Source organism: Tachypleus tridentatus, chromosome 7, assembly GCF_004210375.1.
Source record: "Tachypleus tridentatus isolate NWPU-2018 chromosome 7, ASM421037v1, whole genome shotgun sequence".
NCBI classification, from domain to species: domain Eukaryota; kingdom Metazoa; phylum Arthropoda; class Merostomata; order Xiphosura; family Limulidae; genus Tachypleus; species Tachypleus tridentatus.
Genome location: NC_134831.1, coordinates 65,775,366 through 65,794,595, shown reverse-complemented (window position 1 = coordinate 65,794,595; position 19,230 = coordinate 65,775,366).

Here is a 19,230-nt window from a genome sequence, read left to right as displayed (position 1 = left end):
TCACTGCCGATATAATCCAATGTGACTGTTGAAATAATGGCTTTTATATCAGTATAATGTCTCTGAACTGAACCGTGGAAATGAAAAAAAAAAAAACTCTCATTGTGTGCGTGTGTGTGTTTTTCTTATAGCAAAATCACATCGGACTGTCTGCTGAGTCCTCCGAGGGGAATCAAACCCCTGATTTTAGCTTTGTAACTCCGTAGACTTACCGCTGTACCAGAGGGGAGGACTCTCTCAGTGTGTGGTTAGAAATCCAGTTATAATACAATGCTGCTGCTTTTCATAATTCCACAATATAAATAAAAAATCTGGTAGTTAAAAACCTGGAAATAATGATCACAAGAAAGAAAGCAAACAAGGTTGGGGATATTGTACACATTATTTACTTAATTTACAAACCACTATTTTGGCTTTATACTGTGACTTAAAATTACACTTGGTGGAGTAAAAATAGAGATTTGTAGTTTGAGCAAATTGTTTCTACAATATCCACAGTCTCGTCTCCTCAATTTTTTTACAATCCCCATTTGCAGGCTTTCAAATTCCACATTTTTATTGGTCTTCTTTACTGTTTTTTATACCCACTTAAGGGCAAAGGATTACTTAATATGGTTCAAGACGATTTACTGTAGCTATTGACTATTTGATCACATTAGTTCAAGATGTAAAATGTTAAGCTGCAACTGGAAATTGGCATAAAATTTGTTTAGAATATAATGAGCATTTAAAGTTTCTGTGTTACTAAAATCTCTACATGTAGGCAGATATACGCCTAGACTGTGATACAACTACCATTAATCGTGTATAAAGTTTTATCAGCAAAAAAGTAGCTTTTTCAAATAAAACATATGCATTTAAAGCATCACTTTAAATATTTCTTCATTCCTTTAAAACTAATTATTTTACGAACGTGTGTAACGAAATCTAATACCATGGTTCTCAGAACGGCTTGTATGGGTATTAACACTTTTACTAACAAAGGAAAGAACAACGTTTCGATATTCTTAGGTCATCTTCAGATTAATCTGAAGGTCGAAACTTTGTTCTCTGCTTTATTAGTAAAAGGGTTTATACCCATACCAACCGTTATGAGATATACTTTTACTTCAACTAGGTTTTTCTTCATCACAAATCATGTGTAATGTTGTTGTTGTTTTTTAACTCCGTCACTTCATACATGAAATAGAGTCTGGACCCCTTAAAAGAGCGATTGTACAGTAAACAAAGCACTGGGTATATACATATTACAGTCATCTAATTTTCATCTATTATTTATCAGTAGTTGCTATTACCCCTGAACTTAAGGCTTTTAACGGAACATCACATGTTTATCAAGTAGCTAATTTCAAGGGATAATGACAACATCGTTTACACTAAGACCATACTTTTTAGCTCATGTGAAATTTAGAAGACACATCGATTTTTCAGTACTCCTACGCCCTTCGCAGTACCTTATTGAGTATTCTAAAAAAGATTTGAGCGCAATATATCAAGTACATTTTGTTGTAGGCTTGCAAGAGCATAGTATTAATAAGAAGAGTATGTGTATTTATTTTTCTTATGGGAAATCTACATCAGGCTATCTGCTGAGCTCACCTAGAAGAAACGAACCGCTGATTTTAGCGTTGTAAATCTGTAAACTTACTGCTGTACCAGCGGGGGACATATAATAATAATAATTACAAATAGGCCATTTTGAGCAGATTTTCTTTTCCTTGTAAATCTAACACGCGTAGTTTTTGTGCATCTTTATATGTGTACATCCTTAGCAGCCAATAGTAAAGGTTTTAAAGTGCTGTTGAACTGAATCTTTACTGTTTAAGGTGATGTTTACCAGAAAGTTTCACTAGAGTTCTGTAAAATTCATTGTAATCCCTATTATGAACCATTATTGTGGTTCGTGATACAATAAAATAAATTGTTCACATGATTTATAATTTGCAACATAACTGTTCTAATTCTACAGTCACTGGCATTTTTGATAATGAGGTCAGTACAGTCTTGACATGGATAAGCCAACACCTGCTCATCAAGTAAAATATGTTTTAGTGATTAAAGTGCCTATTCATAGCCGTTAATCCTCCTAAATATATGAATTAATTTTAGCTAGTGCAGAAATGATATGACTGTTTTTAACGATTTTGACCACAAAGTACCCTTAATATGATGCAAAAAAAAGATGCATGTGGATTTCCTTCTTGTTCACAGACTTGCTCCAGTTCTCAACTACAATGTTCTTTACAAGATTTGTAAGCAATTAATCTCTGCCTTCTGTATGGCCAAGAAAATATGTGTGCGTAATCATAAATCCACACTCTTCAAGCTTAAGCCTGTTTTCTTATCCACTAGAGTTCCATCCCTTTCTGTAGCACTTTGAAATATATGGTTCAAAGACTAGAAAGTCAATACATAAATTACGCACTTCATTGTCTGTCAATCGTGTTATGCGAGTTTCATCGTTTGAAAGTGACTAGTACATTACATAGGTTGCTTTACACGATGTTGAACTCATAGAATCACCAAAAGTGTTGAAAGAGCTAGTAAGTATTATTTTCTCGTTAAATTCATACAAACCAGTTGTTAGACACTGTGTTTCTAGCGAAGAAACAGTAGAATCCTCCCAGTGTATTCATATATGCATGTATGTGACAGCAGGAATGTGCCAATCCATGTTACTCTGATCACTAACTAAAAAGCAACATAGGATATTGTCACTTCCTTTTCTTTTTCACGTTTACTACTGTTGATGACCAAACACTACCTGATAGTTGTATAATTTCATCCTTCAGCATATTCTGTCTCAGCACTACCTGGTGTTCCTAGGACACGTGTGAAGTGGTTGCTTAATAAAATGCTTGGTACTGGCATCTTTTATACTGACAAGTGTGCCCTGCACAGGTGTAAATTTTGTCCAACAGACAATCTGGCAAATACTGCAAGTAATTTAATGACTTTCCTTGTGTTTACCATCTGGATGTCTCGGTAGTAAGTCCGATGACATATCTCGATACCTGCGATGGGCATAACACAAGTGGCCCATTGTGCAACGTTGTGGTTATCAACAACAAAACTTTCTGCTTTTTTACATTAAGATTAGCAACACAATTTTAAATTAGTTATCTCATTTGCTTTAAATCACGCAGCCAAAGTACATGACTTGATTCCAATGTTTTGTCATACACTATGCTTACTATGATTCTATTGTATTATAATCGGATTATAATATGGTAAAAGTATTCTTGGACTTGAACATATGTTTCTCTAAACAAAACGTACTGTTTCATGGATCAAGTCTATCATTTTATCAATTAGGGATAAGGAACGAGATTGAAGCATCAGAGTTCCTTTGTTTGTTTGTTTTGGAAATTTCGCACAAAGCTACTCGAGGGCTACCTGTGCTAGCCGTCCCTAATTTAGCAGTGTAAGACTAGAGGGAAGGCAGCTAGTCATCACCACCCACCGCCAACTCTTGGGCTACTCTTTTACCAACGAATAGTGGGATTGACCGTCACATTATACACCCCCACGGCTAGGAGGGCGAGCATGTTTAGCGCGACGCGGGCACGAACCCGCCACCCTCAGATTACGAAGCGCACGCCTTAACGCGCTAGGCCATGCCAGGCCCTCATCAGAGTTCCAAAACACACTAGTTGTTCATCAGAAAAATACGTTATTTCGTTCTCATTATATACACGTGTATTTCACTTGTCTTAAATTTTTATCAGCTGTCATTAGACGGCCATTCCAGATAGCTACAGCCAAATTGTTCCACGGATCACGTTACATAAAGTCGATCCTTAAAATACTAAACCTTCAAGACAAGAACTGAAATGATAATGAGTGATGACGAGAAAACCCACTTGTAGAGAAAAATATATATGTAAAAACGGCTCGTTTGGATTGATAATATTCATTCTGTAGAATACAGTAACAAAAAACAAAAGGAATCAATCTTCTCCATCTCTCTTACACTTATTTCTATTAACAAAAATGAGGTCACCACTAACTTACTCAAATAATAAGTTTGCTATTGGACTTGACACAGAATAAAGCCAAGGAGCGTCTATATTAATCAGGAATTGAACCTCACATTCATGTATTCATACAGCTCGTATCAACCTATGTGTAATCCTGAGCTACATGAGCTGGTCATTATATCTTTTAATAATAGCAAATTGTACCACCTTTAAACATTGTTGGCCAATCCAGTTTGTGGTTTGCTACTTTAACCTAGCCAAACGTATGAAGCTATTATCTACTATTGATTCTCATGCTGTTGTATAGCGCTTGTAACTTGCTACTGCTCCATTTTCACATTGTTTTAAGATATCATTGATGCCCGTATGGTACCCTATTAGTTTACTTGGCAAACTCTTGATGGACTTGTCAACGATGATGTATTTATATATGTATGTGGTATAAAAACTCAAAGTATCTCAATTTTGTATAAGATATGTACTTCGTATCTGCAAAATGGTTATAATGTGTGCAAATTTTATTTTATAAATTTCTGAGTACACTCGAGGTCATGTGCTATATTCAGTCTTAAGTGTTACATTCTGTAGCAGGATATGGCCACAAATATTATATACTGTTTCATAGAAGCATTATAATGTATCATACTTTAATTAGTCTATAGAGGGCAGATTTAGGATTGCTACACGGTTCTGAAATACTGCTGAATTTTTGTGATCTATCTTTCTGAAAGAAAAACTATGAATGCAGTTTTGGTCTGAACTTGACAAATTCAAGACACACTATGACATCACAGTTTCATTCCTTGTTGTTTTCTTAGTATCTGTTGATTTGGTGTACCACAATTTTCTTCAGAGTAAAACTTAACCTTAATATGGTTTTTGTTGATTTTCGTGTTTTAATTCTTATTTTCTTCAACAGATCTCTGTTATCTCGCAACACTTTCTATGTATGTGAAGAAAGACAAAAGGAATGTTTTGGTCGAATCTAGATTAAAATTAACAGAGTTGTTATATATAGCTAAGATAATACACGAATTTGTTGAGATTCTCAAATGTATTTGTTAGATCGAGTAACTTGTTGTTGAAATAAAATCTTTCCAAGACTTTTTTACTAGTCGGGTATTTTATACGCTCGATTTAAAGCCTTTGTTGTTAAATCAATATAAATCGTATTGTTTATCATGAAAGTATAGAAGTATTTAAACGTTGAAGCGACAACGTTACATAACAAAGATATATATGATGTTTTATATCATAACAAGGATATAGCTCAGTCATCGGATTGATCAACCATCATTTTATTTTTTATTGATCATGGTTTTTATTTACACCCTTGTGCAAATTAATTGAAACAAATGGTCATTTTACATTATTTTCAACATGGCGGCCGATGTCGGCTCGCTGGACCCGCTGATTTCCTTTAATAGTCATTTTTTCACACAGACGGCGTCATTAGCTGTGTTTTGCAGTATGGTCGATCTATTTTGGGGATATATGACAAAATTTTGAGGAATATTACGTCATTCGAAATTGCAAGGAGACCACTCAACAAACAACTTCTTACCAACTCAATGAAGAAAAAACGGTATCAATGGGGTCTGAAATACAAGAACTGGACGCAAGAACAATGGAGGAAGGTGTTATTCAGTGACGAGACTCATTTCTTCGTGCAGGATCGAAGAAGTCTGCATGTTTGCAGATCTCCAGGTGAAAAACTTCGATGTACTGTGGGCCTCACATCATAACTTTTACGATATGTAAGCCTCCGACGCCATAGTAACTGAAAAAGCCCCAAAACAACTTCTTCAAGGGATAATTTACGAACTGATTGATGTGAGATTCTCGAAGTTTTTCGAGAAAAATGCCAGATCCATCTGGAAATCTCTTTTTCAGCAAGATCTGGCTCCGTGCAACACACCGAAACTTCTGAAGCATTTTATGACTATAACGCGAATAAAGGTGCTGGACTGGCTTGGAAACTCTCCGAACTTAAATCCTATTGAAAATCTTTGGGCGATTTATAAAGAAAAACTTCGGGGAAAAGACTGTACTACGAAAGATAAGCTAATTGAGACCATAATTTAGGTGTGGTACCGCAATCAAAAATTAGTAAAGATTGCAGTCAACTCGTGGACTCGATACCAAAGCAGATTAATGATCTTCTGAAAAATAAAGGCGGTCATATCATGTATTAATTTGTAAGTAATTTTTGAATTCTTAGAAATAAAACGCAAAAAATTAAAAAAAATCGTATTTTTCCGTCTTGTTTCAATTAATTTGCACAAGGGTGTACCGTTCATTTTATATGTCTTATTAGTTTCCACCATGAACAATCAATATATCTGAGTTTTCATATATTAGGTCCTCAGTTCTTTAATTTTGGAAAGTTCGGATAAATGCATGCTAGCTTTTCTAATTTTGTGATACCAATGCTTTTACAACGCTTTTGTTTCTCAAGCAAGCACCTGTTGGCTTAACATTTGACAATAGTTGTAAACTCCAGTCTCTAGAGCAGAATGACATATATATGAGAATAAGTTACCCTTGATAAAGTAGTGGAGTGAAACAAATTATGTCTCTATTTTTCACAAACTCAGTAATAGAACCTTAAGCTGCATCGAGGAACAGAAAATGTTGCATCTACTGCTTACTTTAGATGACGTGGCGTTAGATATTGTAATATACCTGGAACCTATCCAACTCTTTTGTTAGGAAGATACTGTCACAATGGTGAAACAGTAATTTCACTAAGTACAAAATGGGACAATCTGCTTGGCAGAATTCAAGATTTACAAACATGGAGCTTACGAAGGGTTAGTAGCCATGTGGGCCAATGAACCTTAATACTTACATTGTAAAATACACTATTGCAGTCTCACGATAGTGGACCAAAAAGACATTGTGCTCAATAAGTTTATGGAGGAAATCCGTACTAAGCTTATATTTTATCACTAGGCTGAAGCTTTATCTTTTACTCTGATATACGAAATTGTAATTTCATTTAAATATTGCTAAAATGAAAGAACCAGCAGCAAAATCTGCAATAACTGTAGTGGAAACACAACACTGAGTATGCTGATCATATCTTGCAAAAGATGGTACCACACTTATATATTCTATATGACAGCTTGAACCATCTTGTACAATTATCAATTTTGTGGCAACAGTACCTTAAATCTGTCTCCTCTTTTGTGTTAATAATGTAAATGGAAAACCATTCCAATCTACAAGAGGCAGAGAAATAACTGTTATAATTGTTATTGATCATTGATGGCATTGGTGTTTTCCAGTCCTTTTATCTTCACAAGATCTCACGTATCCATCAAGTAAGGTATACAAATGTCAACAGACCCAAGAAACATAATCGTTTATGAAAATTGTCAGGCTCATCAATATAAAGTAATGAGATCTGAATCTGTATGTTGCTTTATATTTTTTTATTGGAACAAATTCTTCAGAGTAAGTATGACATCTTCATACTTAATTCTAAAATACACGGATATAAGTTACAGTTTTTAGTTGAGAAAGATGTAGCTAGAAGTCTATTTGATCTTACAGTGTACAAGTCACTCGCTTTTAAGTAAGTTATCAGTACAAGTACTAAATCGTAATCGATTTTCAATGGGTAGAGAAGCTTGACTATCTACCCCAATTGGTTTGTTTATTTGTTTAGAATTAAGCACAAAGCTACACAATGGGCTCTGTGCTATGCCCACCACAGGTATCAAAACCCGGATTTTAACGATGTGAGTCCGCAAACATACCGCTGTGCCACTGAGGAACACCTCAGTTGGTACTTTTACTTAATGTGCGAGAATATGTTGACGTGTCTTGGCTTAAGTATTGGCACGTTGGGTTTATATATCCCAAAGATGTAAACTGCTAGTACAGTGTACATCAGGTGAACTGTAGCTCTGCGATTAAACTATAAAATGCCCACTAAAATGTGCACAAGGATGATGGGCTGCACGATTCAATATATAGCATTGAAAAAAGGTTTTTGGACAAGATAATATTTTATCATTTTTTCCATTTTATGGGCTATTCTTCCATGTCATTACAAAATGTAACTTTCAACATTATGTTAATGTTGCAGTGATTCTTGTTGACAATTAAAGGTGCCAGGTTTAGAATACTTATCATTTTTTAGAATTTCCATATACTTGTTGGGTAAGGCATGTCATAAGGGTTTGGTTGAATAAACATACTGCTCAAATTTAAGGTCTGAATAAATGTTACGGTATCCCATGCAGTGTCTTAACTCTATAGAGAGAAGCTAGCAAGCAACTAGTACATGGTGCCAGTATATGCTAAAAAATCAATTTAATAGCACTCCACAAATAAGTCTTTATCAAAAAACAGTGTTTAGCACTATTTATTAAGTTTTGTTGTCGGCCCAAAAAGCGTAGAGAATTGTCAGTAGAACAGTGAGTTTGCATAAAAGCTTTACGTGATGCTGGTTGGACTCTTTGAAAATTTGCCGAAGACTTGAAACTCACACAAAACACTAACAAATACACCGTAGATCACAAGACAAGTTTGAAAATGGGAAAGAAAAAAGCAAAACTCTTAAATTTACTAATACTAGTTTTAAGTGTCTTAGTTTGTGCAGCCTTTGTTACAGAAAGAAAACCGCTACTGATTTCAAGCATTAGATAAACGAACATGTACCGAATGACAGAAAAGTGTCCAGGTCTACGGTATCAAAAAGACTCGACGATAATGTAATATTTGATCGTGTAGCAGCTAAAAAAATTTTAATTCGATCTCCAATTCTTGTCAAGAGAGTAACATTTGATAAAGTGTACAAAAACCAAAATGTTGATAATTGGAAAAGTGTGTTATGAACAAATAAGTCCAAGTTTGAAATATTTTGCTCAAAGCATAGGTTGTACGTCCAGTAGAAAAAAGGTGAAAGATATTTACTTTAATGCATAGTACCTACCATGAAGCATGACAGAGGTAGTGTGATGGTTTGGGGGTGTTTTTCCACTAAAGTAACAGGAGTATTAGCAAGATAGATGGAATAATGGATCAGCGAAAGTACCATCAAATACCTATTCGTTTTAATATACCCAGTGTTTTGTATGTTATTGATACAGGATTCTACTATCAAGAAGATAATGGTTCCAAACACTCATCCAACCTATACAGAAATTACTTAGTTAATCATTCAAATGATGCAATGACAGTACTCTGATCGTAACCCAGTTGAGTAGATCTGGGAAGTAATAGATTAACAATTGGACAAATCAAGATTATTTCCAAACTTTTATATGATTGTATTATAGATATTTGAAGTAAAATCGCAAATACACTTTTACTCCAATTGTGACAGAGGCTTTCAATACTTGAGAAAATAACATTTCTTACGATTATACAGTGCCAAGGTCTCCATCCACCAGGCAGGCTTCTCTTGGAAGTTGCACATTAGCATCATTATAATCTTGGTATGAACCCAATCTCTCCTTAATCTCTGTTGGACGATTAATGGACAGCTCCATTTTCTCTCTGCCTACAGCTCTGAGTACCTTTCAGGTTTGACCAGTGACGTTAGTGTCTCTACAATAACAATAGACACAGTCATTGCTACAGCTTATGTTGCAGCGATGGTCACCATTTTCCTTGAAATCGTAGTGACTTTTGGACTTTTCTACTTCTTAGTTGATCTGCTTATGGAATGTAATTTTGAAAAGGTCCTGCCAAGTTCATAAACATGGTGATCCTTCTGAAGGTGTATACTTAATGGCTGTCTCTGATAATTCTTAACAGAGCATCCTTCCGCCTTCATGGTAAAACTATCAGAAGTTTTAATTTGCAAGGAATAAAATAAAGCTCATGAAGTGAAATTTCATAATTCAGATGTAATAACAGCTCACTAGATTCTAACATTTTAAACTTACACAGGCTTCAATAAGCTATGGGTCGGAAAAATACTTCAAAGGCCAATATGCATTCAAGGCAGCCACTTTGAAACTTATCTCGTTCACAAGACAAAATTTCCTTTCTATGGATTAACAAACGTAAGTCATATGGGAGTGCTGATACAACTAACTTTGAAAATAATGCTAAGACAGGAAATTGTCCAGGGTAGATGAGAAACAGCTGTGAAAATAAACGAATAGCTGACTGTATTTTTAATGCAGTTGTATCCCACAGTCCAAATTCACAGCTTTTAAAACCAATTTAGAAAGTTGATTCTATTAGGAGTATTTCAATTTCTATACTTGCCCGATCTAGGCATAAACGGGTTAGTTATGCTGGAAAATCTACGTTAATGCTCTATTAGGTCCTTTTTAAATATTGAATTACACTGGTGTAGGATCAGAATATACCTGTTCTTATCTTTAGCCTTTAACTTTTACACTGTTTTTTTTTTCCTAATGTAATTTGCTAAGCAGTTGTGAAGTATTCCATTTCTTATACAATTGTACGGTTACCATATAACCTGCTGAGCACAAAGGTTAGTAGTTTAATTGGAGATTTGTGCTAACAAATATGGGATTAAAACTAGAAGGTTTAAGCCACATTCTTTAAGCAGAAGCACAACTAGTTTGGGACTCATGTTATTATTTTTATATAACTATCTATCAAAGGAGTTTGATCTGATTTACTCAAATATGAAGAAGGAAAAATGCAAAGTGCCATAACTGGAAGGTAACCAGTTCACTGACTAGTCTATTTGTAACCAGTTCACTGACTAGTCTATTTGTAACCAGTTCACTGACTAGTCTATTTGTAACCAGTTCACTGACTAGTCTATTTGTAACCAGCTCACTGACTAGTCTATTTGTAACCAGTTCACTGACTAGTCTATTTGTAACCAATTCACTGACTAGTCTATTTGTAACCAGCTCACTGACTAGTCTATTTTACTCATTAGACTTAATTTCTGCTATTAAATCCAACGCTGTAATCAGAGACTATATTACTGAAATGACCATAAATATATTTAAAATGTTTCTGAAAAACTAGAGAAGACATGGAATGCCCATATTGCATAAAATGGTGTGGGAGTCATAGGTGACTCCGTCGAGGTCTATGGGAACATTGTTCTAAAACCATTGATTTTGATCAAACATTTCACAGACACCTGAAATTCAGATTTTCAACATTAATGTGACTGGGTCATTTGCTTTCTTACATAATCACAATGTTTGATCTCAGTCCCTTTTGAATTGTATAATGCTTCATTTTTGATATAACAAAACAATAACAATAGTAGTACCTATAAAACCTTATGAAAGCCTATTTTATCAGAATCTATGTTTTTATTATCTAACACACTCATTGAAAGATGGTATATTTAATCTGAATGAAGTTTCTTAGTACTTACATCTAAATACAAAATTATTGGGTTGATAGATTATATTCATCCAGTCTTAAAATTTAGTTAGAGACATAAAACATTGGTGTTTATTAGTTTAAAAGGTTTTACACCATCCTAGATTGCATAGTTGCTATTAAGAACACAAGTTGTATATTCAATATTACTTTTCCAAAAACTCTCAATACCCAACACAATAGAAACTATTATGTCCCGTTACCAACTAGCATAAAATCATAAAGTTCACAAAGTATATTTCAATGGAGTAATCCAGTTAGTATATAAGTAACTTTTTTGTGACCTTTCATGTCTTTTCATTTTATGAACAGGATATTGACAGCAGTTTGAGTGAATCCCGTTAAAAACCATTACTATATATTTTTTAGTCTGTGGACTATATAAAACTACTCGATGTGAACATGGTTACCCTTTTTACTTATAACTATCTCATGCTGGAGTCAATACTACCATTTCTAACCCAATTAGCTTAAAAGTTTTTCTAATACACAATATAGTTTCACTATTTTGTTATGACACTTAAGTATTAAGCTTAATATTCCCTATATAATACTTTTGTTGCTTTTCCTGAAAGTTTTTGATATCCTCCATTAGAAAATCGTTATTTTTTAAGAAAAATTCTGTCATATTTTTAAAGCAATCAACTGTTTCGAAAGATACATTCATTTATCCTGTACACCACTCGCATGTCAAATATACAGAAAACTATGATAGCAATCTTGAGTTTACCTCTTTATTCTACAATACTTAAGGCTACTTTCATATCTGGATGTTTTCCTAGAATTAATAAAACCTGAATCCTGATATTAATTTCGTTATGTGTTTCCATGTTTACCAAAATAAAATTATTAGTCACTATTAAACGTTTTAGTTTAAATAAGTGTTTTGAGCTATTTATCAGCAACCTTTACAGATTCAAAAGCCATAACAGAAATTTAGTTGGTTTTGTCAAAGCAGTAGTTATTTTTACAAAGCAGTTGAAAATGTTCATGGAACATAATGTGTTTTAACCTATATTATGAGTCTACAGAGGGTTAAATGCACTTTATACGAATAATTTGTATATGTTAACGATTTGGCACATCACTTGTGATGCCTCAGATGGAATGTTTAGAATCTATATATCTGTTTCCCAATGAAACTCCTACCATTCAATTGTCTAGTCCGATGATTTGTTACAAATTTCTTTGAGGAAGTTTGTTCATGTAGCAAGTATGGTAGAGTCAAAGAACACATACATTGAAGATGGAAAACCTTAAACGTGCTGTATGAATGTCCAAAACTTTGTATATCAGCTTTTCAGGACAACAAGAAACTTCAAAAACATATTTCAAACCACACCCAGACATTTTTCTTATTTGCAAAGTGAAGGTTATTTTAAAAGTTATTTTTAGAGAAGAGAATTATTTAGCCCTAAAAGTCATTGTAATGTAATTGAATATACCTTCAGGTACTAGTATGAAGATAGTAAACAAGAAGTTAGCAAAAGCTTATAGGCCAAAGATTCATAATATTTCAACCTTACCTCGAAATCACCAACTGTTCTCACAGAAAATATGATAAAAACTTGAATTACAACAATTATATTCAAGTACAAGCTTATCAGACACCCTTAGTTCAAATTAAATGGATATATTTTTCGTATGTTTCAACATAGTTTTAAAAGTCTTTATTTGTGTTGAGTAAAGGTATTTAAAATGTTTTCAATTATATAGTTTATTTGTATTCTTGGCCGCATCAACACCTAAAGGAATAATCATGATGATTCCATGGTCCAATAGGCCTCCACTGGTGACATCAATGCTTTTTTTCCATTCCTGATTTCTATTATTAACCCATCTTCACAGCCAGTCTTCTTGCTAATAGATTGAAAATATGGAGGAAAAAATAACACACCAAACTCATTCTGATCAAATATATTCTCCAACATTGGATATCTAGTTTTGCGGGAATTGAAGGAAGGAAGTTGTCCTTGAAATGTTCTCCACTTGCTTCAATTTTATTGTTTATCATTTTTTCTGGCATAAAAAGGACCTGTTAATGTCTGACTAGTCTGGTACTCAAGTCACGAATGACCACCTATTACTATTCTGGTATTGCTACAACTAAATCAACGATGCAGTTTAAACAATGTTGAAGTTGCCCAGACTGGCAAATGTTTAGTATTTTATAAACCATAAGGTCTTGATAGCAATAAGTATCTTGAATGTACTGAGACTCACCATGGTTGTATATAAAGAATTTATGTACAAGCCTCAGCATCAAACTGTGGTATAAAGTCACCAACAGCATTACAAAGTGTAGGGTAGATTCATCAATGGCCTAATAGGATGACGAGATAATGTCTGGATAAAATTCAACATAGTTCATTGTAGTGGCATCAAGCAGAATATGTAATACTTCATAACGATACAGCATGATTAGAAATTTGTCAGAAGCACTCCAGGCCAGCAGGGCATATGTATCATACTTCAAAACCATTTCTGGTAGCCGAGGATACTGCAAGGTGTAATAATGAGTTCTACAATACCTTATGTCGTGATAATTGCAATGATGACTCTTACTTCTGTGCACGACATCCTAATATTGACTTAGCCTGAAGAAACTGTACTTATCAATATTTATGCATCTCCAGACTTCAAGAAGGAAAAGAAAACTCTTGAATTATCCTGTCTATATTTCAGCAGAGATGCTAATAATAAGAACCTTAGTTTTGAAGTTAAAGAGGTAAATTCGCCAGAGTTTACACGGACCATTTCATCAAAAATTTAAATCAAGTAACCGTTGCTTGAAATTGGTTGACTTAGGGGTATACAATGCAGTGTCAGATACTGAAGTTAGATCGTACTTGTCATAAGCATAATATGTGATTGTATTCGTCATTCATATTTTGAGTACCCATGAATTCTACCTACACAACAAGGAAGTTGAAATACTTGTCAAACATTTCCATCACTAGTTACCTAGTTGTGAAACACCACTCCAGTGGACTATATGTCACTGAAATATTTAATGTACATCAAAATCTAGAGGCGTGTTGAATAACAGTGCTTCAAGAGCACAACTTTGTTTCAGAACACCGACTGAGTAATTAGTATAGAAATGCAAATTAATTACATCACCAATTCATGACATCATGTATGCTTATTGAATATTGATATCTTGGACACCATGCATTAAACCATGGCAGTTTTAGTGATGCCAGCCCATTTTTGAACTTACAATACTACATCTAGATTGACGACACAAATGATCAATAAAAAACTTTGGGAGGGCTAAGTGAAAGGCTCAGACGTAGCCTGAGCGCTACTTTCAGTACAGCAAAGTAGCGCTCTCAAATCATAAAATGCCAAACATAATATTGTTTTATGCAAAATGTGGACTTTGTGTGGCATATTATACTGAATAGAATATTGTATCTTAGTTGATAACCTTTCAGACATGACATTCAATCTGTAATGTAGCTTGTAGTCCCTAGTGCTTTAAGGCAGAAAATATCCCAGGCTTTGCGTAATGGAATAACCGAAGTTCACCAGGCGGTAGCATGAACTACTGCTAATGTGAAAGAGCAGTTTTCTGGCTGCATTCATGTAAAGATACTAAGAGATATTGTAGATACAGTACTCAGTGTCATGCTGAGAGGAAATCTGTCTATGGCAGGAAAAATAAAGCATGAATCAAAGAACTAATCTAAACAACCAGTTTTACAGAGTTGTACTGATTGTTGGGTATTACAAAGAGGGACACTTCATAATAGCATTCTCAACATGATAATTTTGGCCGAATGAGCAGTACAAACATTCAAGTGAGCCCTGATTAAGCCTTTAATGTCGAATAGACTGGTTGCAATGAACACTTAACTATATATGTCATAATGACATAATTTGCAACTGCAAAAAGGTTGGCTGGCTGTTCTCCAAACCCCCCGATGTTCAGATGAGAGGTACAAGTTTTAATAGAATTGATGCATGGCATTCCATTCTTTAAAGACATGTCTATGAGAATATTTGAAACGGCTGTGTTCAGCAATAGAACATTTGCACGAGTTTGCAAGTTAGCAATAGGGCAAAGTAGTCATTCATCAAAAGGGGTGTGAGAGCAAAACAATAGAACAAATGTTCAGTCTAAATGGTTGTGTATGGTTGTGATATGTGATTGCAGAATGTAGAAAACTTGGTTCTGCTAACAACTTAATGAAGTTAACTGTAAACTACTGTGGTTGCGTGGCAGGCATATTCTCATAAAATACGCAGACGAACTTGAAACTGTATACCACTGACGAAACCTTGATAATAATTATTCTATGGATCGAAATTAAATGAGTAAGTTAATTCTTATGTTGTCATTTGATCTCTTTTCTGCTGATAAAAAAAAAAACAACACTAATTGTACATATATGGCTTGTGGTAAAGAGTCAAATAAGGAAATACCAGTGTTAGTCTAGTGTATAAGGAAATACCAGTGTTAGTCTAGTGTAATTGTCGGTCAAAATGCCAGTGACGACCTGATAGTCATTATGGTTTCTATTAGTTAAAATTATCAGTAGAAGAAGAAAATCAATGACTGAAAAAAGTGGTGTTTCTTGCTTGTTGATCTATAACACGATTTTTCTCGATAGGAAATATTTACAGTACATTTTATGATAGCCACTTGATTATTTTACAAATGGACAGTTGGTTGATCAAAACTTTACACTAAAAGAACTCTGCGGCCTTTGTTCTCCAAGCTCTCAAATTATATTTGATAGAAAGACTTGATTTGACATTTTGCAATAATCTCTCTATCTATCTCGTTAAGTTGTAGTGGAATTTATTTGAAACAAACCATACAAAACTCGATAGCTAAAGAGGTGACACAACTGTAATCGTTAGATGAAAGCATATGAAAGTTACAGATGAATTCAAGTGGTTATGGGGGAGTTAAAACAAATGGGATATAAGAGCTTTGCAGTATTTGGCTTTCGAGCTGTCAGGGTAAGTTGTGTAGCATATGTTGGCTAAGTAGCCGCGACTTTGTGTTTTGCTAACCTACAGGATTATAACAATATGGTTGTCGTTCAGTGGACGTATGTGCTGATTTTTTGGAGTTGGTGTCAGGAAATGTGGTCGGAATCGATGTTTACAGCAGAGCAGCTGATTTTTTCTTGTTTCCATCTGTTTCAAAACTACACAGGAAGTAAACGACTGGCGTTTATCAGGCATTATAAAAGCCATGGAGCCATACAATAGTGACGTCATTACTACTAATTAGTTGGTATATAAAGTGTAAATAAATACGAGCATCTGTGTAGTTCATACGTTAAGTAGTCGATATATATACAAGAGCACGATGTGTTTAGACAACTAAAGAAATTTGGCTTAGAATACTGAAATACATTTGGAGGAGATTGCAGTGATTGGCTTGAATTGTACTGAAATAAAAACACAACGTTTTCTGTATGTTTTCAATGTAGGGAAGACATCATAAGTTTAAATATTGATCAATCTGAAATATTCAAAAGCGTGTGATTTTTTACTGAAACAAAAACACAAAATTACTAGACCACATCGCTTGAAAAAAAACACTTATTCATTGATGTTGGTGAAAGAATACCTTGTAGTTTAGGTAAATGAGATGTTAACATATTATGTAACTTAGTCTTAGAAGGTAAAACCGCGATGTGATAACGTATTCATTCAAAGTGAAAGTAAACATGGAACACCTTTTGTTTTTGAGTTGTTTTGATTTAGAAATACATTTGGTTTTGTTTATTGCTAGGCTCAAATTACAAAACGAGCTATCTGTACTCTGCCTATCACGGGTTTTGAAACCCGATTTTTAGCGTTATAAACCATCTTATTAACCTTTGAACAACTGAGGATGGTAATACATATCGAAATATTTTTTTTACTTACAAGATGTTAATTAATTTATGTGTGCTCGCTATTTTTAAACAAGGTAGTCGTGATGCAAGAATTTTATATCAACTACATTTAGTCGTGGTGTTATGACGTTTGTTTTGTGTGTATTATGTGAATATAATTCTGGATTTATTTAAGTTAGAGGTAATTCCACCAATTTATTCATTATCATTGATTATGGTTGACTAGTAACAGAATGCAGGTTGTAGTTATAAACAGAACTGATCCAATTGCACTTACCAATGTGTGGATGTTTTCTTGCCATAATTCTTAACTACAGGATATATATTATATGTGTAGTAATTAATCTTTAACTCATACAGTGAACCTATATTTGAAGATTGTATAATATATTAATATTATTAATTAGTTTTTGTCTTATTATTTCAGCAAACAAGCTGTTTGAAAATTCTAAAAATACACATGAATAGCAGTCTGTTGATTCACCAGTTGCCACTAGTTATACCAGTCTCAGGGAATTTCACTCCTCATCAGTAACCATTAAGTACAAATCGAAAAAACAAGATTATACTTCATATAAGATTTGAAGAATATGAAGGTCTGCTGCAATGTTTATAGTGCACCTCAAAACGCTAAGCTTTTAATATACAATCTATCACTAACGATAGCTCTTGTTGTTTTTTTTCAATTTGCCTTTGCACTTGGCCAATGAAAGTGGGCGTATGTCGAGAAACTCACGTGTATTGTGTGTGTTTTCTTTTAACAAAGCCACATCGAGCTATCCGCTGAGCCCACGGAAGGGAATCGAAACCCTGATTTTAGCGTTGTAATTCCATAGACTTACCACTGTACTAGCGGAGGGCGGGACACTCACGTCCTCTCTCTCTCTACAGCAACTCTTTTGGTGTTGGATCTATAAATCCCCACCACACATATTTTAGTTTTTGATATATTAACCCCCAAATACAATAACTTTAATTTAATAACCTTGATTTCTTCTTACTACGTTTACTTAGCTTGTTTTAGACTCTCTTTTCATTTGAAGACCATATTTCAGTTCCGATTTATGTCACGAATTTGTTTACACCGTGTATTCTATACCCGGCTTCATTTTTGATTTTTACATTGTGTTGTCGCGCATATGTAAGTTCCTCTGCGTTTTCCGTCTTTTCGTTGTTCTTTTTGGTTTAAAATTTACCTGTTTTAAAATTATAATTTGAGACTTAATTTCAAGGTATGCCAATATTACTTCTTTCTGAATGTTTTAGGGTTTTGTTTTTCTAGGTTGCGTTCATTTCATCATCTATATTACTGGATAGCATTATCTGTTTTTAATACTATATTCGAATTTGTTTATTTTTCGTTTTCTTTGTAATTTACAAATTGCTTTACATTTTATTTCATTATGATTTTCTCCTGGGTTATTATACTGTTCCTTTGCACTTGTTTGGACTATAATTAAGTTCATTTTAAAGTTGTGCCAGTTATTATACTGTTCCTTTGCATTTGTTTGGACTATACTTAAGTTCATTTTAAAGTTGTGCCATCATTTTATTTTTGAGAGGTTTAATTAAGAAATTCGGTTGTTAAGTTAAAATTTGGTGTTCGAATCCAGAAGACCAGAGTAAAGAAGGAATTGTCGCAACTGTGACTATTAATTTCACCTTTCTATAATTACTATAAGATTTATCTTTATTTACGTACATCCATGTAATTTTTCTGTATATTTATGAATTCTAGATAGTCGCAAGAGACACCGCTACAACTGAAATCAATGTTCGTACAGGCAGTCTGTGAGGATCCACACTGGTGGAGGTTTGGATTGTTAAGAATCATGAGCAAAGTTACACAAGGGCTAACTGCGATAGCTGTCCCTAATTTAACATTAACAGACAAGAGGGGAGGCAGCTGGTCAACACAGCCCACCGCCAACTCTTGGTATTCTTTTATCAACGAATAGTGGGAGTGACCGTCATATTATAATGCAAGCAGATGGCTAGTTGAACGCCCTAATTACCAAACCATACTATTGAAAGTTTTATAA